Source organism: Anas platyrhynchos, chromosome 1 (assembly GCF_047663525.1).
Source record: "Anas platyrhynchos isolate ZD024472 breed Pekin duck chromosome 1, IASCAAS_PekinDuck_T2T, whole genome shotgun sequence".
In the NCBI taxonomy this organism is placed as follows: domain Eukaryota; kingdom Metazoa; phylum Chordata; class Aves; order Anseriformes; family Anatidae; genus Anas; species Anas platyrhynchos.
The window spans coordinates 142,749,888-142,774,339 of NC_092587.1; the positions used below are offsets into that span (position 1 = coordinate 142,749,888).

The following is a 24,452-nucleotide window of genomic DNA, read 5'->3' on the forward strand; positions in this document are numbered from 1 at the left end:
ACCTACCCTCTTTCAGTTGAGAACAAGGCCTGGTCTCAGCACTTCCCCCTTGCTATTAAAGCAGTTGATTGCCTCTTTGCTGGGGTTGTTTGGTTTTTGGCTCTCTCCCATATCCTCCAGGTGCACAGTGACTGTGTGTACAGGGATGCTGGAGGCATTGCTGCCAGAGATCTTTTTTCTGAAGAGTATGCAAGCTCTGCCCTAGTCTATTCAGGCAAACTGAATAAAAATAAAAAGTGCAGGGGTGTAGGACTCGCATCAACAGACAGTAAATGGGAACCTGTTAATGAAACTGGGGAGAGCGGGATCCCATAATTAAATTGTAATATGTTCAAATAGCACCTGGTGGTAAAATCCAGCAATGCACTGATCAAAAGGATCTTTCTTGGGAGGTGCAGGACATTTTTGTCCCAACACAGTCATATATCCAAGGCTGGGAAACACTGACATTCCAGATTTAATATTTTTCCAAATGTCCTTTGATGGCTCAACTGAAGGAAAATTAAAAGCACAAAATCTGCTCTGTGCACTTCCTCTGACTCCCTTCATCTCCCTGGAGGCTTCAAAGACAACCACCGAGCTTGCTGTAGCCCTTCTAACATCGCTGTATCTGTAGCTGTGGCACGGAGAGAGCCATGGCGCTGCTGTCCAAAGGCAGGCAGCTCTGCCATGGCCAGACAAGTGATGTCATTGAAAGCACGCATACAGAGAAAGGAAAGGTTTTCTTTCTGACTAAGAAATAATGAGTAATTTAGCAGAACAGGAGCTCTAATAAGGGCTACAGTTGGACTTTATCATTGAATTGCCACTGAGATGAGCATGCCTTGCTCTGTTCCACCATAATAGTCACCTGAAGGCTCTCTAGAGCCCCTCTTACAGTCCATTTTCTGTTACGTCTCACCCCAGAGCAAATCTTAATCTAATTGCCTAGATGGGAGATTTCTTCGCTTACTTCAAACACGTGTCCCTAGCCAAGAGTGGTAACCAGGAGTGTCTGCTTCGTGTTGCTCTGATAATCTGCCAGTGACTAAGTGTTGCATCCTCCCGTGGTAGCTAATTCATCAGAATCTGTGGTTTTTCACTTCTCCAGAAGGCATCTGTGAATGCCTTTTTTTCAGTGGAGGCAAGCATTTTTACTCAGTTGTGCAGATCACTAGATTACCGTAAAGACAATATCGACGTGCTCTTTGTAGACATCTTCCGCAAACCTGAAATCTGTGAGTATTGAATTAAAAGCTTGAATAGAGGCATTGGGAAGAATTGGTAGATTCAGTCGGTTCTGTATGTATTTTGGTGTGCAGAACATTGAATGGCAAAGTTACAGTAGAAATAGTGGATTTGCTGGGGAGCCGCTTGGGCTGATCGCTTATTAATCACCATGCAAGTCCTGAAAGTTTCTGAAGTGATCTTCATGGAAAAGACTGTCTATGTGTGATTTTTACAATAAATTAAAATTAAAATATTAACCAGAAACAGGCTGAGGTTCCCATGGAGTAAATTGTTATGCCGTTAAGTATAAATACCGCCTTCTAGATTCTAAGGTGCTAAAGAAAGTTAGTTTATCTAGCTGTAAATTCAAAGATGTTTCTTAAAAAGCAAATCTATAGCTTGAATAAAAAGGTATCCAGGTAAGGTAAGGAATCCAGGTAAGGTATCAAGGAAAGCAAATAATTACCTAGTGTTCAAACCACAGCCTGAGAACCTTGCTAAGCTAAGCACTACATAAGGTTTGAAGTCTGATCCTTTCCTTCCTCAAAGATCCTGTGATACAGCGTTTAAGAACATCCTTGATAGGTGTTGTTGGGTTTCTGCTTATCTATCTGCAGCTCTAAGTGATGATTCAGGTCTTTCAGCGCACCTTTGTAAGGGCTTATGAGATGCCTAGAGCTGCCCTAAGCATTAATGGAGACCTTTGTTGCTTCTGTGGGCTTCAGGGATATGGATACGTGCACTTACACAGCAAGACTGCAAACTCTTAAATAAGGAAAATGAGAAAGGTTCTGAGCTCATATTTCGTGGTAGAAAAGAGTAAGTAGCTAGATGGAGATAAAACGGAGTTGGAATTTTTTTCCTTCCACCGATTGCTTTTGAATGGGAATGCTCAGCGAAGCTCTGGCTGTTTTGGTGGCACGCTGCCTTGCTTGTGTGCTTGCCGTGTGTCCTCTCAAAGCATTTGCACCCGAAGTGGGATGAGGCTCTCTGCCCTTGCTTCCGTGAGCTCTCCACTTCTGCTTTGTGGGTTTTTCTTTTTCTTGTGCAAGGACTGTACTGGAAGATTGCAGCTGAGCATAATCAAATTTGAATAAGTTCAATATCAATAAGTATCAAGGTGGAAAATCCTGCTTAAACCAGGATTTTTTTTTTCTTGTAAAGGTTTGCATATTGTAGCGAGTTTGGGTAGTAATTCGATATCAGTATTAGGTTATTTAATAGCTCAAACTTTTGAGGGAAACTACTGGCTGAAATAAACACAAGAAATGCATGGTTCCCTTAATAAAACAATGTGATTCAGTATGCTGTGTATGGTAGACTTGGCAGATAGTCAGTAATAGGCAGATACATCATTCCTCATCATTTCTAGCAAAATTAGAAAGATGCTAGTTATGCATGCACTTTGGATTGCAGCTTCAGAAGAAGCTGATAATGGAAGTTGTTTTTTGAAATATTTAAAATAAATGTCAATATTATTTAGAAAACGAACTGGCTGTGTTTCAGTAGGGGCTTAGGAGTTGGTGGTTGTGCAAGTTAGATGGAAAATATTTTTTTTGGTTTGGTTTGGTTATTGTTTTTGGAAACATACCATATCTGTGCCAGAATATGCAGAGGATAGGGATTTGACTGCAGGATTTAAATGAGAATATAGGTCAGTGCAGCCTCTTTGCTTGTGGTGGGGTCAAGTGTGACCCCACTGCATGCTTTCACTGTCTGTGTTCCTCCCCACACGCACCAAAAAAGAAGAAAAAGTACAGGTATATTATGAAGAAAAAATAATGCTTGAGTGACCAGTGATACTTAAATGCCTAATTGATGCTTCTTCACCACAGAGGGCATGGACAGGAAGGGTACTGCAGCTCTTACATCCCAGAGAGTCTGTGCCCTGTTTGGGAGATAAGCACGTTTCTTAAGCTTACTGTCACGGCCTTTGGTAGTAGCTTCAAACCAGGACCATTAAGAAGACACATTTAAACGCTGAAGCTTGCCTTTGCTTCAAGGGCTAGTCTCATTTTTGCAGCTGGCATACAGGCTTAAATCTTTTCCAGCGTTTTAAGTACCTGGCAATCTTGTCTGCGTGCAAAGCATCGAATCTGTTCTTTTGTCTCATTTTACTTCCTTACATGCATTTTAAGGAGCCACTGTCTTAGAGAAGAAAAGCCTAGCCACACAGAAGACACTAGATTTTGTTTGTTTGCTTGCTTCAGGATGTCTTAGACATTGTTGTGTAACATAGAAACTTATGACATGAATCCAGTCTTGTTTTCTCTCTGTTGTATACCTGATGTAGTGCTCACTACTTGCATTCATTTATCTGAGTTAAAGAATAGTTGCATATTTTAACTTTACCATTATCTTAGTTTCAGAAGGTAATATTAACTGTGTTTTGTGAGGTAGGTTGTTATAATATATGTTATATATTATTATATTTATTATATATTATATAAGTAGGTTGTTAAAATACTAAGGATATACTGGAATGCTGAATACATTTTATGGCTTCCTTTCCCTTCAGTCAAATTCAGGCACTGAGCTTTTGAGTGCTTATTGCTGATCTGTCTGCTCCTGCATGGCACTGGGTTGTGCTTGCCCAATTGTCTGTACAGTTAAAATATTTTGAGCATAGCATATTTTGATGTAACTTCAGTTGAAATATCTGCCTAATGGAGAAGTCTTAATGGAATACTTTAATAGCCCAAAGTGGTTACCTGCAATTGCTCTAGTGTATTTGAGTCAATTACAAAGGAAGGCAATATTTAATGTTGAAGTGGAGCTAGATGGTGTAATGAACTGGCAGATTGCCAGTATGATCTTCTCTGCAGGAGAATTTGTATTAATGTGGTGCTTTTCATTTGTTCTCCAGAAGGTCACCAGCAATACGTCAATTGTTGAATTTTATCATAGTTATCAGAGTCACTTGAATGACTTATCATTTGAGTTAAAATTCCCAGTCTGTGCAGTACAGGTTTATGGTCAGGTCATTTTTGTGTATTAGCATATTAAGTATCAAAGAGATTATTTTAGCTATTTCATGTCAGAATTTAAATAGAAGGTGGCCGGGTATTGGGAAAAGAGCCTGAGAGAATTGTCATTGAAATAGTTATTGTAAGGCTGAATCTGGATTTTAGCCATGGGGATAAAGAAAATGGGGCACATTATAGCACATTAGTGAAAGGAAAGGTGGTTAATAACTTTGGAGGTTGCTTTTAAAATAATCATTATGAGAGTACTAATTTATTCTTAGAGTTGTAATCTTCAAAGATTACACAGATATAAGGTGCTTATTTCATTAAATGCTACTAATTCTTATCTTTTGATCCTTGTTTGGAAGTACTGTCTTCAAACCCATTTTTGACTATTCAGAAGCGCTTCTAATCGTGGGACTTGAATAGTTCATGTGTTTGGAAGATTTTGGTCTAGCAAACAAATGAGTGACTGAGATTGCAGTTCATATCTAGACAGCTTTGGTTTTCTACCTTGTGTCTGTAACCACACCTGGCTCCTCTACTCTGCAGTTCCTGTTCTTAATGTTCATCTTCTGTGCCTCTGTTGTGGACCTCACAGTAAGTGTAGGATGTTGACTGAGTCGTGACCTGTAAGGGACCTTGGTATATTGTGTGTGTGAGTGTTGACAGTCTTGTGATAGTACTGCCATTAGAGAACCACAGCACCGTAGGATGGCAGAGGCTGTCAGGGCCCTGTGGAGGCCACCAGGCCCCAGCCCTGCTCCAGCAGGGCCACCCAGCGCAGGCTGCCCAGGCCCATCTCCAGGCGGCTTTGGAAGGCCTCCAAGGAGGAGACCCCACAGCCTCTCTGGGCAGCCTGTGCCAGGGCTCCTCACCCGCACAGCACAGAGCTCCTGGGGCTCAGGGGGAGCCTCCTGGGGGCCAGGTTGTGCCCAGGGCCTCTGGTCCTGGCACTGGGCACCTCTGACAAGAGTCTGGCTCTGTCCCCTCTGCAGCCTCCCCTCGGGTATTTACAGACATGGATGAGATCCCCCTGAGCCTCCTCTTCCCCAGGCTGGGCAGTTCCAGCTCTCAGCCTCTCCTCATAGGAGAGCTGCTCCAGGCCCTCCATCACCTTGGTGGCCTCCCTTGGACTCTCTCCAGTAGGTCCAAGTCTCTCTTGTACTGGGGGGGGGGAGGCAAAACTGGACCCTGCATTCCAGGCATGTCTTGGAGTTGAACTGAGATAAGACATATGGATGTGGCACACAGATGTGATACCAAAAGGTAGAGAAGAAAGACACTGATGATGTCTATAGAGAAGCCCACCCAGCTCTGTTGGGCAGCTGTGGCGGTGGCTGTCTGCCGTGCATTCATTTCCAAAGTTTCCTCGTGATTCACCAGTATGTCTTGTGGGCGGACAGTGACTTTTCCACATATATTCAAAATCTTTTTGAGTTTTGGGGAGTTTATGTTGTGTTCTCTAAGCTTAAATATTCTCGGTTTTAAATATTCCTGGCTTTATCAGCAGATACAGCCTTCTGCAGTTTGGCTGCTGGAGCACCACCAACCAACCAAAAATCCCTACTCATGGTGCAAAAACTGTGGTTCGGGGGCGAGCCATCTCAAACTGTAACCATTGTTTCCATTCACTGTGTGTGAGAAGGAAGATCTCAGACATCTCTAACTGAAATGCTGTTTCAAGGAACATATTTGGCGTATAAGTGAATTCTCTGTGGTGCAGGTTTCCACCCTTAGTTTGAGTCACTTGGCAAGATGCAGTGTTGCCGATGTAGCTTTCGGCAGGGGAGGTGTGATGGCAATAGATTCGTGTTTTGCGGGAAATGACTTAACAAGAGTCAGAGCAGAAATTTTCCTCTGGCTATTCTGTAATAAAATGAAGATTTTTACCAGGAGAAAACCAGAAAGAGAGGTCAAAATGCAATGGAATTGAGCCCCTAGAGAACAGACCAGTCTGCATCTTCTGTCTGTGCATCCAAATGTTAGTTCAGTCAAAGTGTCAGCAGGAGTGATTTTTTTGGTGTATTTTTCTCCTTTGACTCTTTGTGCTACTGCCATTAATGTGCTGAGGTACTTCTAATGTATGTTAATTGAGCTGTGAAAGTGGAGCCTTTCTTGCTGTAGAAAATAGCTGTTGTATTGAAATACAATCACGACTCTTTTTTCCTTATGTGTTTAGATAAGATTTGAACTTTTATTTTCACCAACTGTACTGCTTTTCCAGTTAACTAATAAATACAAGATTAATTTTTCAGGTATTGGTGATTATCAATCCTGGTTTTTCTGCTCACTTTCAGAGGCAAGCTCTGTACACTGACGTGTATTTGTGAAGTTGGAAGCAGTAATTGAGAAATATTGAGGTTTTTCTTCAGTGAATAGAACCCCAAACCAAGTCAGAAGCCTGGCACAGTATTTTATTTGTAGATGTTGATGGGCAGTAGATGATTTGTGAGGTGGGAGGGGAAGAAAATGATCTTGTAACAGAATGATGTGATTTTTATTTTCTCTCTTTTTTCCCTTGTTATTAACGCTGTTCTTGCCTTATTGGCAGGAAAGGAAACATACTACAAAACATTTAGCCAGCAGGAAAACAGATTTACCCTGCCTCAGGGTTTTAATGATGCTTCATTTATTAAAGTATCTTTTCCCTTTACAATACATCTTGAGATCTGTCCTGTAATTTAGAATATAGGGCAAGTTCTCATGGAGAATAAGAAAACTGTAAGTGGGGAGGAAAATTGATTTGATAAAATGGAGTTGTCTGTGTCTACTGAGAACTCGGTGAAAGCGCCAGGCTGCAGCGTACGAGGCATTTCAGCTCACACTAGTGCACAAAGGAAGAAGGGAGGGCAGGTGGTAGGTCATTCTCTTCTCCCATCTGCTCTCTGCTGTCACAGGTGTATTTTCATTCATGCAGTGAACAGAACTTCATCGCAAATTGGCCTCCTGCATTTTTTTTCCCTTGCATGTCAGGAGGGCGAGCAGCATCCCGCTTGCCTTGCAGCTGCAGTGGAGCTGGAGAGCAGGGACTCTCCTTTTATTCTTCACCCCGTAACAATTCTGACTTCAATGTTTATCAAACTGGGGTTCAGTGGTTCTCTTGCTCCCTTTGTTAAAGGGTGGAAGTCTGAATCTTGCTTTTAAATGTCTGTGGAAGGTATTTATAATACTTCATCAATACTTTTTTTTTACCACTCTTCCATTATGGTGCACTCACGAATTAGATTAATTCAAAACACAAGATGAATTTCTGCTTTTAAGTGAATTTCTTTATAGGATGCTTTTGTAGTGTGGCAACTGATTTGAATCTGTTCAGGGAAGATTTTGAACACAAACATTTGTGCATGCGCAGCCTCCAAGTGAGTCAGAGTTGTAACAGTGTGTCCTTACAAGCCAAGGGTTGAAGCACAGGAAGACATTCAGAATTTTTTCCTTCAGTTTGATTTGGATATTCATGGATTTCCACAGCCTGAATTGGTCAGACATCCTATGGAGTTAGAAGTCTCATTAGAAAATAGAAACAAACCGTTTAAATACTTTGAAGTCTCTCGTGAAATGCTATATTTATGGCTAGAAATAGTTAAAAGAGCAGTCTGGGCCGGAGGGGACCTCTGGAAGTCGTGTGGTCCAGCCTGTGGCTTGTTGGGGTTGCCAGAGCTGCGGCTCCATCGAGGAGAACTTCGAACCTCTCCAGGCAGAAGCTTCCAGAACACCTTGGATTACACGCTGTATAATCAGTGGGGAAACCCTTCTTCTTCATGTCCAGCCAGGGCGTCCCTTAGGGACTTCTCCACCGTCTGGCCAGCTTCCTGACCTCCCTCAGAGCTCGCTCGCTCTTGTCCTGGAGGGCCCCAAAGCATGCAGCCTAGCCCAGGTGCCATCTTGCAGGTGCCCCTTGGCTGGAGGCAGTCCATCCCTCAGGCCGCTGCCTGTGCTCGTGTCCCCTTACTTCGTAATCTCTTAACAGATTTGGATAGTTTGAAAACGAAATCGCCTTGATAATGATCTTCTAAGTTCAGTGCTAAAACTAAGATACGTGTTTGTTGTTTCAGATCCTTGCGTACGTAACTTTGTTGGAGAGTCCTGCCTTTCCCTGCCTGAATCCTTTTAACAGTGTGCCAAAGGTGAGTGATTCAGCTCTTATTTTTGTAACTAAAGATAAGGAGTTAACTAGATGTATTGCTTGGTTGTGCTTTCATGTGGTGTGGTACTTGTAATTTTTTTTCAAACTGCTGGATCATTTATTAAATAGCAGGTCTTTTTTCTTTCAGCAATCTGAGATAAGTCTTATTTAGCTCTTGCTTTTTTTTTTTTTAAAGCAAGATGATTAGAAGATTTTTTTTAAAAAAAGATTAGATTATTAATTAAGCACTAGATATTATTACAGCTGTTTTTGGCTCCTATGTCCTGTTACCTACTAGTTTGACTTCAGAGAGTTTTCCTCTAGAGGAGCTGTAGATGAAATATATTGGTGTGGTCAGTCCTAGCCTATTGCATATAGGCTCAGGCAGTATATAGATCGGTATTTCATTTCTTAAAACTAAGTAATAAATTATATAATACTGAAATGTTTGTATACCCCTGGTAGGCTTTTTGTCCTCTTTTTATGGTAAGAGTAGATCAGAACTGCATTTAAGATATAGAAAGTACCTTCTGGGCAAGCTCTGAGGACCTGAAGTAATGCTATGAAGCTGATATTTTCCATAGGATTCATTTCTGGGGCAATGTCTGGCTTCCTTTTGCTAATTCATGTACCTTGTTATCTGTTTCTAGTAACTGTAGTTGATCTCTGTGGTTTAGCGGAGATTTATTAACAGAAACTTTTATTAAAATGAAACATCATTACAACCGTACCAACAATACAGAAAAGGCAGAACAGTGGATGAACTTTCAGCATTGTACTGGCTGCAGCACAGAACAGGAAACCAGTAATCCTAGTTTTCAGTTCTACTTCATTACTTTAGCAGACAAATTTATTATTTCTTACTCAAGCTCTCTGTTTATAAAATAAAAATAACATTACCTTCTTCAGAAGGAAGTTATGATGGATAATTATTGACATTTTGGAGCCCTTAGATGGAAGGCAATGTATGAAGTCCTTGTGTGTCTTGATTTTGCTTTGAGCTGTGTTAAATGGTTGTTCAGTCAAGTGTTATCAGACATTAAAATTAGACTTAATTTGTTTTATAAAATGCAGTTGAACCAGTTAGAATTAAGAATTTAATCCAGTCTTAAACTTAACATCTACATATATTTTTGGAAATGTTTGGGTTTCCTTCAAGGTAGAAGAGGAAGTTCTGAAATACTTTGAAATTGGTGGGCTTTTACACTATATTTTCAGATCAGTTGATATTTGCCCATTATATTTAAAGATGCATTTATAACTCTAACTTTTGCAGCAGATCAGAGTGTATAGCCTTGAACAATAAATGAATATAACTGAAGATTAATGTTGAGAAGTCTTCTGACTTAATTTTTAGATTAGAAATGCTGGTAAGTTTTTTGTTTGGTTGATTTTGTTTTTGTGCATTATGTAGGTAGCAGACCTACATAGTAAAATTAAAAAACTCTTGAAAAGTCTGTTAATGTAAATAGAAAACAAATATACAATCCCAAAGACAGTGATTTGTTAAACTATGAATTTAGTCATAGTTAAATGACACTAACTTCCACTAAAATTTCAACTCAAAATTAAGCCTTTTAACTATGGTCCAAATCTTGTATTAATTTCAAACGTTTAACATAAAACTATATCTTTCTCGTCTTATTTCTGAGATATTTGGCTTACTGAATATTTTTCCTACTCTTCAAAACAACAACTTAAGAAAACAAACAACAAACAAAACACCACAAATACTCAAATTGAAAATGTATACAGCATATGAAGGTTTTATATACTTCCCAAACAGGCTGTAAGTAGATAATAATTCAGTAAGAGTAGGAGAGGAGGAACTTTGTCTGTCTTTGGACATCTCAATTATTGCTCTGCTCTCTGTCTATCTGTATAGGTACCCAGGACATGTGCAATGTCCAGTCAGGCAATACTTTATTTCTGTAACAAAATTAGATTTAATTTCTGTATTAATATTTAACATCTTATCTGTCCTTTGTGTGCACACGTATAGCAAAGTGTGTGTTTCTGGTGCCCTGTATTCTGCTTGGTAAAGGTGATTGTGCAGAACACAGAGCGTTCTGATACCTTTCCAAAACGGAAATTAATGTTGTAGGTTCAGTAAAGCCTGTACCTGAAGTGCTTTGCAGAATCAGAATATAATTAAGCCTTTGCCCTTTGGTCAGCATTCACAAATTACACTGCAAACGTTCTATAAACTTCACTGAACTGCAGACAATAGTGTGTCCTTACAGAGTTTTGTTGAGTCTGAGAGCTATGGCATAATTTGTATGTGGTTGCTGAATCCGCCGAGTCATCTTTTATCTAGCTGTGCACACTAGCTATTTTCAGCTATTTGTTTCTCTGGTTTTGCTTTTTGAAAAAAAGAGAACTGTATGGAAAGGCACCCTTTATTTTGTTGTTGCTTGTTTGATAAAACGTTCCGTCACTTCTGCAGTTACATTAGTATGAAGTTACCAAGTGTAATGTTCTGGCAATTTATTGCAGTCATTCAACTGCTGCAAATCTGCAACTATCCTAAAAGCATTTAACAATTTCAGAATGTGGTACTGTTTGTAATGGTATTCTGTGCTTTCAAACTTGCTAGACATTCCCTTACAGTGTCTTTAAATATAAAACAAACAAAAAGATTGCATCTTGTATTTCACAATAAAATCCTTTAAAAAGTGATCACAGGTTTAATATGTACCTTTCAGTGGTGATGCTTAGATAACATGTTTTGGGAAATTTTCTTCAATAATACAATTTTTTTGAATAAGCCTGCCTTCATACACCCTCATGGAATGTCCTGTTTGATTATTCAGGGATATATGTGTACACAGAAGGGAGATAGTTTGATGAGATGAGCGCTAAGCAGGTACAAGCAAAGTTTCCTCAGTCTTTCATACTCAGCAGGTTGGCAAACTGAGATCAGATGTCAATGATTACAGTATCATGATGCTTTGTGGAGAGTCAGATTTATATTGCAAGGCTCATAGCATCTGAAAGATCTGTTGTCATCTTCTTGTGATGAGGTAAAAGCACCATACAGATTTCAACTTGATGCGACTATCTGTAATGCTGTATCAAAGTCTTTCTTGGTGTTTTTCTGCGGCTCAGTGTGTTTGTAGTTGTTCATGGATTTTTGAGGAGTTTAAGCCTGAGGAAAAGAGTAGCTGTTCTTAATGACCCATATGAGTTGGTTTCATGGGAAGTTTTTATTCTGACAGTAATTAAGTGATTGAAAACTCTGGACTGATTAGATGTCTAGATTCCTTTTCTTAAGGAAAAAAAATCTCATGTAATTAGGTCTGTTATCCTCAGTTCCTGAAGTGTTGATTTTAAGCCTTCTGATGTAACTTCTAATGTTACTTAAAAACATTTACAGAAGTTTAGCATAGTGATGGAATTCAGGGAACACTGCTGCTTTTCTCGTGCGGGTGGCATAATACTTTCTGATCTGGAGCTGTGGCTGGTAAAGAACACTTCCATTCCATTCCCTTGCCCTTTTAACAACTAATAGACCTCCAGATATCTTGGCTTTGTCAATAAATTGCAGAATAGGTTTTCATTGAATTAAGTCATTTTTTTGTTTTCCAGAGTTTAACTATGTATTTTTTTGTTTCTCTTTGTAATCAGATTGTAGGTTTTTTTTTTTTTTTTGCATTAAAGTATGATAAATACTGAGTATATAGGGAGAAAAGTATGCTTTTATTTACTAATAATATCAAAATAGACTAAGAGGCATTTGTTTATAGGTTTTTCCATTTTTTCTGATAGCTTCAGGTGCAATTTAAAGTTATGGATACCAGCGCTACCTGTTATGACCCCAAAACAGCCTTTGTGTTAGAGTATAACTGTGATATGGATTCCTAGTCAATTCCTACTCACAGAGAACAGTTTCCAGCTTTCATCCGTAAGTGTAAATTCAGTTTAGAAAGAATGGAAAGGTGACAACATTTTCCTTGGTGGAAGTAGCTTTGTGGTCTGATAGCCGGTATGGGCTTTGGCTGTCTTCTCATCCCACGTGTCAGTTTTTTTCTGAGCCAAAAAAAAAGCTTTGCCTGCTGAAAAGAATCTAGCATATTACTTAGCTTATGAACATTGCTGTGAATTAAGCTGTACGTTCTTTATATGCCTATATACATACACTCACACACAAATAAGCTAAGATTAAGTTTGTGCCTGTTCCTGAACTGACAATGAAATACTTGGTGAGCAAACCTGGTGACCTGACCAGTGCTAACTGGAATGCTATTGGAGCGGTCGAGCCCATGTTTCCTGCGTTACTAAATAAACACCTCCCTGCATTAAACCAGTTTCAGTGCAAAGGCTGGAGCACGCACTGCACTTCTGAGGGACAACTGGTGTGGTTTACAATATGATCTATAGAAACCCTTGCTGATAGCTTATGCAGTTAAGCTGCATTAGTGGAAGAGGATTCCAGGGTGCCGAAAGCATTTATTAGTTAGGTAAGTGTTGTATGTGGGGGCATCTGTCAGGAAAAGTCGACTGGAGGGCTTGGGATGTGTGGATTGCTGGTCTGTGTGCCAGCGCTGTGCGGGGTGATAAGGCTGTATCAGCACCGGGGCAGTTCAGTAATCCGCAGCCCTCCTAAAGGAGGAAACAGATTAGCAAGGCAGCCGAGGCTGGCGTTACCAAGTTTGCTCCAAGATCTAGTTACCCAAAGAGCTCTGGCCTGCCCTTGAAGGCACTGCTGTTATCTGCTGCTTGCAAAGTTTTCCTGGAGATGCCCTCCCCTCGGTTTTCTGAGGGATGCCACATATGTTTCGGGGCTCTGCGCTTCGGGAGCTTTGGATTTGGGGCTTCACAGAGCTGGGAACACAGGCCAGCATTGGCATTGGGCCTTGTTATCAAATCAGCTGAAGAATTGTTTCTCCATTTGGTAATTGCTGGAAGACGGTTCTTCTGTTTGCGAGGTTTTGAGGGAACTTTAAGTGATTCATTGTTTGCATTCAAAAAGAAAAAAGCCAGAATAAAAATGCAGCTAAAACTATACAGCGCATGTTTTCAGTAGTGCTCTTAACAGGTTCTGTATCCAAATACATATAAATTTAATATAAAATTCAAATGATATGTTATATTAAATGTATTATGATATTAAAAAACAAGTTTACTTCCTTCTTCCTTTTAATGAATGGGAAGGGACTGTACATGCAGTTCATCTTATTTCACATCTGGTGGACAATCTTTTATGTGTTGAAGAATTCTTGGTAACTGCTAAAGTTGGTAGACTTCAAAAAGCAAAACGTTCAAAAATTGCCGTGATATATTTGCTGTGGAATTCTGTTGCTAATAACTCGGTTAATTAATCTTGGATTACAATTACTGTTTGCACTGCAGTAACAAAGCTGGGATTGTGCTAAGCAGAGGGGACTGAGAAAATGAGCTTGTCCTGTTGTGTATTTTTTTTAAGCCAGTAGTAGTAGTAAGAAGCACAGAATACCATGCATACAGATACAAACCTTTTAAGTTCTATTTTTCTGTCCCTGGTTTTAAGTTTATTGTAGGCTCCTTGCAGTCTCTTGGGTTGTACACTCCTTCCCTTTGTGCATGCCCTTTTGTTTCAGGGATCCCCTGCAGCTCTCATCCTATCCCTCTTTAATTTGGAGGCTGTTTCCCATGTCAGCTGCTCTTAGTTGTTCCTCATAATAGAGCCTCTGTGCAACATAATGCCTACCTGTTCTGCCACCTTTTTTTTTTTTTTTTTCCTCCTCCTTTCTTTTGAATGCTTTTGGAGCATGCAACAGCTGCATGCACAGTCCTTCCAGCCGGCCCCCTGCTACCATCTTTGCTATTTGCATTTTTATTTCCTTGCTGGTCCGAGTCCTTGAGTTTCTTCCTAGCATTTCTTTTTCCCCTCTGACCCCTTGTTCCCACTAACCTAGAAAACCTACCCATAGCCCGATACTTTTTGTGTTACTGGGAAATACTGACATCTTAACCAACACATCCCTATGTGCAAGCTGAGCTTTACCTCTGGTGCAAGTAGGCTGCAGGAGGCAGCGTCAGAGAAATCCTTTACCTGAAGCAGCTGGTAGTTTGGGGATCTGGATTTTCCCAAGAGGCTGATGCTGAGTTCTCTGTCTTGCACCAGAATCATTGAGTCTTTGTCCATGGTGCCTAGAACATGCCCTGGGAAGTTAAGGTGTCTTCTATCATCGGTTCTCAAGTTACCACGTACCCTTCCAAAAATGCTGTTGGGATGAGGCTTAGGCCTCTCTTTACATTTGATTAATGAATTTGTCTTTCAAGATTAAACAGTCAGAGGAAGTATTGGGTTTTGTTCTTAGTTCTCCCTGAAGATTGCTGAACGGCATTTTCTACCAGCCCTAGATTTGTATAGGACCTGGAAAGGTCTGTTCCATTGTTTCTGGACAGAGTACTGCTTTATAATGAAAGACTGAGGTATTTCATGAGGTAAAGCGTTTATCTCAGAATCAAAGGGTGTGACATCCTTAGTTTCACTTAAAAGTTTTCACTGGAACAATAAACCTTTTATTTATACATATGTGTGTGTGTATACATCTATATATAAATGTTTATAAAACTGATTTGGAAAACTACCTTGTAAACGAGATTTTGACAGTTGTGCTCTTTGGAAGTGGAAAGTTGCCATCAGTGGAAGGACGGAAACTTGCCTTCTCACATGCTGACTTGCACTTCAGGCACTCTTTGGGAGCACAGCTGCTACAACCTACTTTGTAAAACTTACACATATCTGGAGAGCCGTAAGGTGTGCTCCTTCTTCCATGTACTGCCGTCATCTTGTGGCCAAAATGGTGGTGGTGGTAGGCTCTGGTCCCATATGTGTGCACGTGTCTTAATTGTGTGAGGAACAGCTGCTGCTATTCTTAGGATAAAAAGGTGGCAGCAGAGCTATCTGTAGGCTGCTGTGGTTTAGGAGAAGCTGAGGAAAATGATAGCACAAAGCAAAACCCAGGTCAAATCCTGGCCTGTAAGTGGTGGCTGGGCATCTCTGCCTCCCGAGCCAGTAACATGACTAATTCTCTCAAATCCTTAAAAATAAGAGCAAGAAACACTGAAGGAGGTGTTTGATGCAATGCACATGACTGCTTACGTTTGTGGAACCAAAACTTGGTTTCAGGGTTGAGAATTTTTGAACCTAAATGTGTTACACACAGGAGGAGCAAAAACATGGTGTCAATTAACACCTTAGGCCAAGAACCATTCCTCAGAGCTTAACTTTCAACAAGGAGCTCAAGAACAAGAGCAAGTAAACTAAAAATGCTTTGCATTAGTCACTGGAAACATTCACAAGCTCTGTGATCCAGGAAAGGAGGTGTTTTCGTACGTGTCCTTAAGTTCTCCCTGATGTCAAGGTGGGCAGGGGGTGCTTTTATCTTCTCCCCACCCACCTTGTGTTCATCACCTTAAGATAAGTTGTGAATTTTTATATGCTTAGAGGTATATTCTTCATATACTTAGCATGCTATTTTCTGGTGAGCCAAGGGCTTGTTGCTTTCCACTCCTTTCAGATGCTTCTCTGTAACTCCAGTATTTGTGTGTGAATTCTCATGAAAAGTTAGTCGTTGAGGCCCCAGACAGATTTGATAACACCACTGGCTTCTTCACGAGGTCAAAGATACGGATAACAAAGAAATGCTCTACTTCTGCTGTAATATTCTTTACAACAGAGTTGTGGTGTTTTACTCTTGCATTTTTAGTGCAAGCAATACTAAAGTACTATAAGAAGCTGTTGAGCACTCAATACTTTATGTGGCTCCCAACTAAATTTATATGTGAAACAATGATGGTATAGTCACTTTTATTGAAATGCAGCAGCAATATAAATTTTTATTTGTATTCATCTAGAAGGAATAAGTCTGTAGCTAAACTTCCAGTTTTCAGAGCTGTGTGATTCTGAACTTGTTTTTCTTCTATTTAACTTTGTTTCTAGCACAGATACTATTCTTCAGAGACTCTCTCATGTTTGGAAATATGGCTACTACTGTTCTCCTTTCACATTTGTTGATGCGTTTTATTGTTATCTGGTGGGAGGAAGGATGAAAATGTGTGGTGAGTGCACAAATATAGGACATCCCATCCATGTAAGAGTATGTGAGATTTCTAAATGAAAGGGAATGCAATGTAGCAGCCAAAGCCAAACGTTTAATTTTGAACTGGTTTCCTTATTGCAGGCGGATTTCACTCAGAAGTGAGCTGAGGAGAAGTTTCTGGCAGAAGATAAAACAGTAGGAGGATATTTAGAGGAGCTTGAGAAGACTCAATTTTGTTCAAGCATGGGCGTTGAGAGTAGGAATAAAGAAGAAAAAAGAGCCCAGCAATGCCAGGCAGTGTTGGTCTCTGTTGGATATATATTTCATTGATAGAAACGTAGGCTCTTTTAATGACTTATTCTTGGTTAACTGTTTGTATGGAACAAGGCAGATACTCCTAGTCTCTGCCTGGTGAAAGTTGGCTTTCAGAATCTCAGCTTCTGGAGCAGTGGAGAATCACATTAGGGCTAACAGCAGAGCACTGACTTTCTATGTTATCTGTGTAAACGGTGTTAGAGCAGCTGACCCTTGAACTGAGAGGTAAGAGTTCAGTATCAAGTGCACTCCTTAGCATGCTCACGCGTTCTCTGGAGCACATTCTACAGAAATGCTTTAATAACGTCCCTGTTCTGTGAACGGTGTTGCTTTTTGGTGCTGCCTTGTAGCCCTCCCCTTTGAGGAATTTACAGAGGCTTCCTGCTGTAGTCATGTGGCAGAGCATTCACAAGTGCTGTTTCTTCTGGAAGAGGAACTCATTCGAACTGGAGGAGGACACGTAAGAAATAATTTTCTTAAATACATGAATGCTGCTGACATTCCAGACCAAGAGCTCTGTCTTGACTTCAAATTTAAATGATTTTAAGATCTGCAGGACAGGTTGGTTTGAAGCCTCTTTTATTGGGAAAAGGGGGATGGCTGGAGTTTCATCTGCATTTGTGTTTTGGGAGTAGTAAGAGTTTTGACTCTGCAAAGTTATTAGCTCAAACGGGAGCAGAGAACTTCAGAGGGAGACTCAGACAGCCCTTTTTCACCTGTGCTTATGCTTTTTGGGTTGTGCAGCATTAGCAAAGTGGTCACTGATTTGACCAGCAAGTGACTTGTGGTGATGTATCAGTGCTTATATCTCACACAACATGCAAGAAGGTCTCTTCATTTAAATCATGCCTTCTCTGTGTACATCTCTTATCAGGAAATTAAAAAGATGGGTTTCTGAGTAACTGTCTTGGGTCTGATTTTCTTCAGAACGAAGCACAAATTTACACAGGAATAAATTTAATGGCATTAGCTGTCTTTTAATGAAATCTAATACAACATCTTTCCAGCTACCTCTTTGATTACACATGGAATAAAGAATGATGATGTCTTATATCTAGTGATTATTTTAACCTGTAGCAGTCAAAGACCTTGATTCTGGAAAGTAGCTTTCTGTCTAGAGAAACTTTGTGCTAGATTTGGGCAATAGGTGTTAGGGTAACCATGAGCTCTGGTGAGATTCTGCACAGAATTGTGCTGTGAGAGTTCACTAAAGAAATATTTGTCTTCCCCCCACCACACACACACCTTTTATATTGGATAAAAATCCTGTTCCAGGCAACTTAGTAAAATAAATAAATAAAACCATAAGCGTAAAAATTGATTCAATATTTGAAATAGCAGCAAACTGGAAAGCTCACAGGATCAGAGGCTGGACAGGGACTTTAAAGTGCTGAGTTCTCTGTGAAACAGAAAGTTAAAAATTGTTTTAATTTACATATTTTTCAAAATATGTCATTAGGTAGATTGAATGAGGGTTTCTGTAAAGTGACAGATAAATTGCTTAAAACTGTAAAAGGAGCATTGCCTAGAAATTAAAAATGTCTTTTTTTTTTTTTTTTTTTTCTTAAACAACTTTTATTGGTGGGAATAAATGCTCTTTTGAACTGAAAAAAACATCTCTTCCTCTTCCTAGTTAGAATATATGATTTTTCTATTGGGGAACAGAAGGTCAGCAGTTCAATTTTATTTTCAGCGTTTTATAGACAGTTTAAAGTGAAATCCCTGGAAAAGTAGGTAGCAGTGTTTCAAGGGATTAGCTGTAAAACGTAGCAATCTACAGTGATTCTGAGCTGTGTCCTTCTGTGTAGGATCAAGGTTAAACTTCTTACATTTGAGGACTGTTCTTTGTTCGTACAGTGCATAAATGTACTAGCCCTTCTAATGAAATATAATTCATACAGATCATTGAATGTTTGAGCTAAGGGAAGAGAAGAAACAATGGAAGCAAATCACTCAAACGCTTCTTTCTGAGTCCTTGAAGGAATTAAAGCGTGTGTCCTTTATAAAATTTCATAACCTTTGCCGTGTCATAGGTGGCTGACTTGAAATTTCAAGGCGAGAGGGAAGCCTTATTGATGGCTGCTGTGAAAGTGAGACCATCAGTGCATGAGCAGCAGCAAGCTTAATTGGTTATTCCACAGAGCGTGTTTCGTCAGTCTGTCGTGTAGGTAGTGCTACCTAAATGTTGACTTGAAAGCAGTGTCTGTTTTTCTGTGACTTTGTGTGTTTGGCTTCCCACACCCCGCTTTTGTAAGGGACCGGGGAGAGGTTTGTTTGGGAAGTGATTTCTCATCTCGTCTCATCTAAACACTTCATGGGTGTTGTGTTCTTCCAGGATATTCCCTTCTTTTCTATCTTTTGGTTTTCGGCTATTTCCAAATTTGCAAGTAGATTTAAGTCTTGTCTGCTGGGAGGAACCAGGAACTAACGGTCTAAACACCAGCAAACATTAAGGTTGTCCATAGCTCTGAGTTTCAGAAACAGCCATAAAATAATTCTGAGATTGGGCCATTCATCGCTGCTGCTGTTTAGAGAACAGAGGCAAGGGCTTGTTGTCCACCTCCAACCCCCAAAAAAGTTTCCTTTAGCTAATAACCAGCTCAGCTGCACTGAGTGGCTTTTCAAGAAGTGCTTTTAAAAGAAATCAGTACAAGGTAAGCTGCTGCTCTTTTCTGTTGCTGTTGCCATATTTACCTAAGAGTAAGGCAGAGGCTGTGGTTCTGGTTGGTTTACTCCGCAGCCAAAAAAGATCTCTCCTTCGCGGTGGCCTCGTGCTGCGTGCAGCTGAAGAGCCTGAAGACCTCCTCTCTGCATGCTGTGGGGTTGCACCATCGCTATCCAGAGTGCAGAAAAGCATTGCTCGTGATGGCAGCCCGTTCAGAACAAAGCCAGAAGCAGCTCCTCGCCTGGTTGCGGAGAAAGTCACAGCACAGCAGCTCAGCTGCAGTAGCTGCAGCTGCACAGGGCTCTGGGGGGGTGGAGGAGAGAGCCCCCAGCCTGAGGAGCAGGGCCTGGCTCTGAAGGCAGGTGGGGCGAGCACGGGGAGCTGGGGGCAGAGGAAGTAATGGGTAAGAAGTGATGCAAGCTGGCTATCTGTGGTTGGAGGTGCTTTAGTGTCAGATGTTGGTTTTTTTGTTTTTTTTTTCTTTTATTTCTTGCAGCAGACTGAGACCAGAGCTAAACTGATGCTCGTTGTGTTCTCTGGTAAGTGTATAATAGAGGGACAGGAAGAGATGCAATTTTGTGTGGTCTTTAAGATACAGAGAAATACCTACTTCCAAAAACGCCATCTGGGTTGGCTGAAGCACTTCTAAAGTCATCTACAAAAATACTCTACAAAAAAACTCCACTTTCTGCCTGGTCTCCAGAAGATTGCTAGGAATGGCTGTTAATAGTTGTTATGAAAGATTAACTAATGAAATAAAAATGCAAGTAATGACAGATTTCTAAAGGAAAAAGAGAGAGAGACAAAACCACCAAGCTGAAATACGGTGTTCTGTTTTTTTTTTTTTTTTGGTTGCTGGATTGGTTTTAAATTCCTGAAGGTTGTCCTTGGGTGATCGCTTAATAGTGATCTCATCGGTAGGGAAGGACTTGAGATTGCTTTTTATTACAAACCCTTTGTCTTGTGCATAGGTGACCATCCTCTGTTAGCTAAGACCTAAGGGAGCGCTTTCTCCATAACTTCTCTTATTTTTATTTTGTTTTAAGCATAGGTAAGTTATAAGGCGCTGAACGTTAACGTGTGTTAATGTGCTCCCAGCTTGATCCTGTAGAATCCCAGCTTTTGTCTTTTGAAATCTGAAATTTAAATCACCTGTCAGAAGCTAAAAATGAACACTGCCTACCTCACAATAGGCGTGCTGTTCCAGGGAGGGTAGAGAAATACCCTTTTCAAGTAAGGCATCAGAAGATTTGTAGAACTTCGCCTTCCCAGAACAGCTCGGTGCTTATCACATAAACAGGAAAAGAAGCGTTTTGCGTTCCGTGTTTTAGAGTGTCGGGTTTGTTATGTGTTTGTGTCTTGAAGTGTCCCAGACCAGGAAATTTTGGGTCATAGCAGTATCGTTAGTTGGAAAAAAAGATAAATGTGAAATCGGGAGGATGGAATGGAGGTTATGACGTGAAGCAGAGTGAACGCCCCATACAATTAGGGCATCCCTGCGTGAATTTATAGGAGGCTGAACTGGGGTTGGTGCTCTTGGTCGCTGCAGAGGCCTCTCTGGTAACTGCCCAGTGTTTTCTCTCTCTACCTTCAGGTAGAGAAGTAACACTTTAACCTGTTGCTTTTTCAAATGAATGGTACCAATTTATTCCCTGCTCCCAGGGGTGGGAGCTGGGGAGCTGGATCCGGCCCCACCGGGCCCAGTCCCCCTGCGGCGGCCGTCCTTAGGGCCTCACCTCACGCTTTGCGGGCCGTGCTGCTCTCCTCAATGGGGAGCCCACGTGTTGAACGAGCCTTTTGGTCTGTCCCTGCTCGCTTCCTCTGGACGGGCTGATTCATGGGGCAGGCTTCACGAGAACATTGTCTGCGAGGCTTCTCTCAAACGCCTTTTTGCAGCGTGTTGTTACATGAACGTGCACGAAGCGAGGCTTCTCGCCGAGTGGTAAAAGGCCGCACGGGCTCCTTGGCAGGAAGGAAGATTTTTCTGGGTGTGTTTCGTTTGTATTCTTCTCTGCTCCTTTATGCAGCTTTTCAAAAGGCTTCTAAACCACTCTTAAGGCAGAAAACAAGCTTAACTTTTGTGCTCTATTGGAGCTAGGCAGAAATTCGTTACCGCCAAACCAGTCTTGAGGTTTCCTGTTTGCAGTTGTTTTGTAACCCAAGATGCAAGGCACCGTGGTGTAGCTCGGCGTATTAGAGATGGGGACACCAGATACACGGTAGGGCAGAGAGGAGCAAGAGCTGGTTAAAAGCTGTCAGAGGCATCCGTTTGAAGAAACAAAAAACAAAACCTCACAGCACTGTGCCATTAAACAATAGATGACAAAAAAGGGGAAGAGGGTTCGAGATGTGTGTGGGCAGGGGTTTTGATAGCATCACGATAATGTTACTTAGCTGGCTTAGTTTTGAATTGCTGCTTGATTAAGACTAATCCTTCACTTTTTTTTGAAGATGCACAGCCCAATTATGCTTCAGTAAGAACTGGCGTCTTAATAATAATAATAAAAAAAAAAAAAGGCACTTTAGTCTTTAGAGTAGACCAGAAATGGATCATTGCAGTGAACAGGCCAAAAAAATCTCAGACGTAATTAACCAGTCCACCAGGTTGTATCGCCCTCCCTCAAGCATTTATCTGCAGTTATTCTTTTTGTTCTCCAGGTGACTCAAAGCTGAGTGCTATTGTGCTGTTGTACCTGAGAGCAAATGGCTCAGGGCCTTCTGGAAGCATTGGCATTTTCTGCTGAGCCTGCCTGGGAAGTTATTCCTTGGAGCTGCCAGTCAGCTCCTGGATGTGGACTTAGGTAGATGCATAGACCTAAACCAGCAGCTGAAATGAAATATATACATTTATATCATTATGCCTGTCTTCCTGAAAACCCTTTTAATAAATACTAACTACACATCTGTAATATGTTGATATTCTATGTGTTTTTTTTGCGGGATTCTTAGTCTCTTCTTTATTTTTCTGGAGTTAGGCTTAAGCTGACTGCTTGGCAGTGTTACCAAAGACATTCAATTTGTGCTTTCGAATTAGTGGCACAGATTTAATTCTCTGGAACTTCTTCACAGCTCCACATTTTCTTCAGAGTTGATACTGAAACTGTAAAAGCTTTGTGGGCAGTTCTGCTATCTTAGGGTGTATTTGAGGATTAAGTGTTTAATTATTCTTACTATTTTTATTACCCTATTTAATGACAGAACAGAAAATAGTTGTCACTGTAGGATAATCCCACAGTGTAGAAATACGTATTGAACACTTTTTTTTTTTTAAATCATGTTTAATTTTTCTTAAATCATGTCTAAGAAACTTAATATTCTAATTTTATGTGAATTCTATTGCTAATGTTAAATTTATGCCAGACACATTTTAAGAATGTTTTGCAGTTCTTAGTTAGATGGGCTGTACTCGTTTTGATACTACAGTTTGCATTTCCAGAAAAGTTTGTGCTGGTTGTTGTCAGGCTTTTCTTTTTAGAAACAAGGAGCAAAGGGGAGGGGACACAGAAAATCTTCAGTGCTTTTGATCTCTTGTTTTTAAAAAATAGGCTGTCCTTTTAACCATATAATAGTTCTTTCATAAATGCAAAATTGTGAGAGTAGTTTAGAGAATGTAATAAAACATTCTTCCTTCAGAGTTAATCAACTTATTTACATCTTTGTTCACATTTGTTCATTACAGTTTCCATTCATCATTGTTTTCAGCTCTTGGAAACTGACCTCCTCCTTAAACCTCCTTCAGCTTCTATGGATTGTGACTGTTTGGCTATCAAATGCACATCAAATTAAATTTAATGATAATCACTTGCACTTACTTAGCTATCACTTTTAGCTCAGTAGTCAGAGCATCCTAATAAGACCTAGCATTGAAATATCCCCAAACTAACTGTCACACTTGTTTTAAAAGTCAGCAACTTTAGGCAGTCTGGGTATGTTTTTATACTCAACCATGCGTTCTGTGCTAGTATTTATCACTATCCTCCGTCCCCAGTCTGAAGCCTCCTTAAATTTCTGTTTTTTTTTTGTTTTGTTTTGTTTTTTTTTTTTTTTGTCTGTTTGCATATTTTATATGTTCTGATAGTGTTCTAGGAACTGTTTCACTGGTTTCCAGTGAGATGTGTACATATTTGTATGTGTGTGAGATATGTATGGGATTATTTGTGTGTGTATATATATGTTTGCAACAGGTATTGGTATCTGTAGTTACATAGTGGTGCTTTCAGTATGTGTATAGATATTTAAGCATTCAAATTCTGCTGTTCCTCAGTCACTAAATTAAAGTGTGAAGAGAGGTCTTTGTTCATTTTCAGCTTTTTCTTAGCTCCCCCTTTGATAAAAACAATGCATCCATTGGTTTTAAATCTCCAGTTGTGAGGTTGTATTTCGATGGCCAGCCACAGTTCTTGAATTTAAAGCTTGAGATTGAGGGCTGCTGAGCTCAAGTCCAACAAAGCATCAAACGTGAGTCTCCATTGTGGTTTCTCTTCTATCCTGTTGCAGATTTTTCTGCTCAGGTATCTGTTTGACACCTCAAAACTGCATAGTCAGATGGTGAATGTTTGGTCACTAAAGCTATTTAATTGAAACTTTCTTTAAAGAAAATGGTGGGGGAAGTATCCTTGCTATAATTTTTGTTGCACTGACCTCTTTCCAAAGGAATAATGTCTCCTGAGGTTGACTGACACACATTACATGCAGTATTAAAGTGTTAAGCTGCGGAAGCAGTTAGAAAAGGTGGCATTTATGTGATCCACCTCCACTTCTCTGAGCTCCACCAAAGAGCTGCCATGATAAAGCATGGAAAGGATTTTATCAGTTTCAGCAAAGGGCTGCTATTTGCTGTAATTTGGGTCAGTTTGTTTACTCTTCCTAAACTTCTGCATTTTGAGACTTTCTTGTAGCAATCATAGAAGTGTGACGTTGTGCTTGTTTTTTGGTAACTTTGGCTTTTGAATGAAGGAGATGGTATTTTTATGTTTTGTTTTGTTTTTCCCCAAACATACATACCTTAAACATCAGAAATGCTACACTCTACTGGAAATAGCTAACAGCATGTCCAAAAAGTGTATTCTTTTCCACAAGTTTTCATTTGAATGTGCTTTTCTGTTCTTAATTCTTTCGGAATTTGGTCTTTGACTTTAGTG

General features: G+C 40.3%; 1 protein-coding gene across 1 annotated transcript in view; it reads left to right on the forward strand.

Moving 5' to 3' along the window:
* Window positions 1-24,452, forward strand: part of NCK2 (NCK adaptor protein 2) — an 82,961-nt gene that overhangs the window by 22,641 nt on the left and 35,868 nt on the right. Inside the window, exon 2 of the mRNA XM_027445279.3 lies at window positions 8,231-8,302. The gene's annotated coding sequence lies outside the window, so the exon portion shown is untranslated. The remainder of the gene's footprint in view (window positions 1-8,230; window positions 8,303-24,452) is intronic.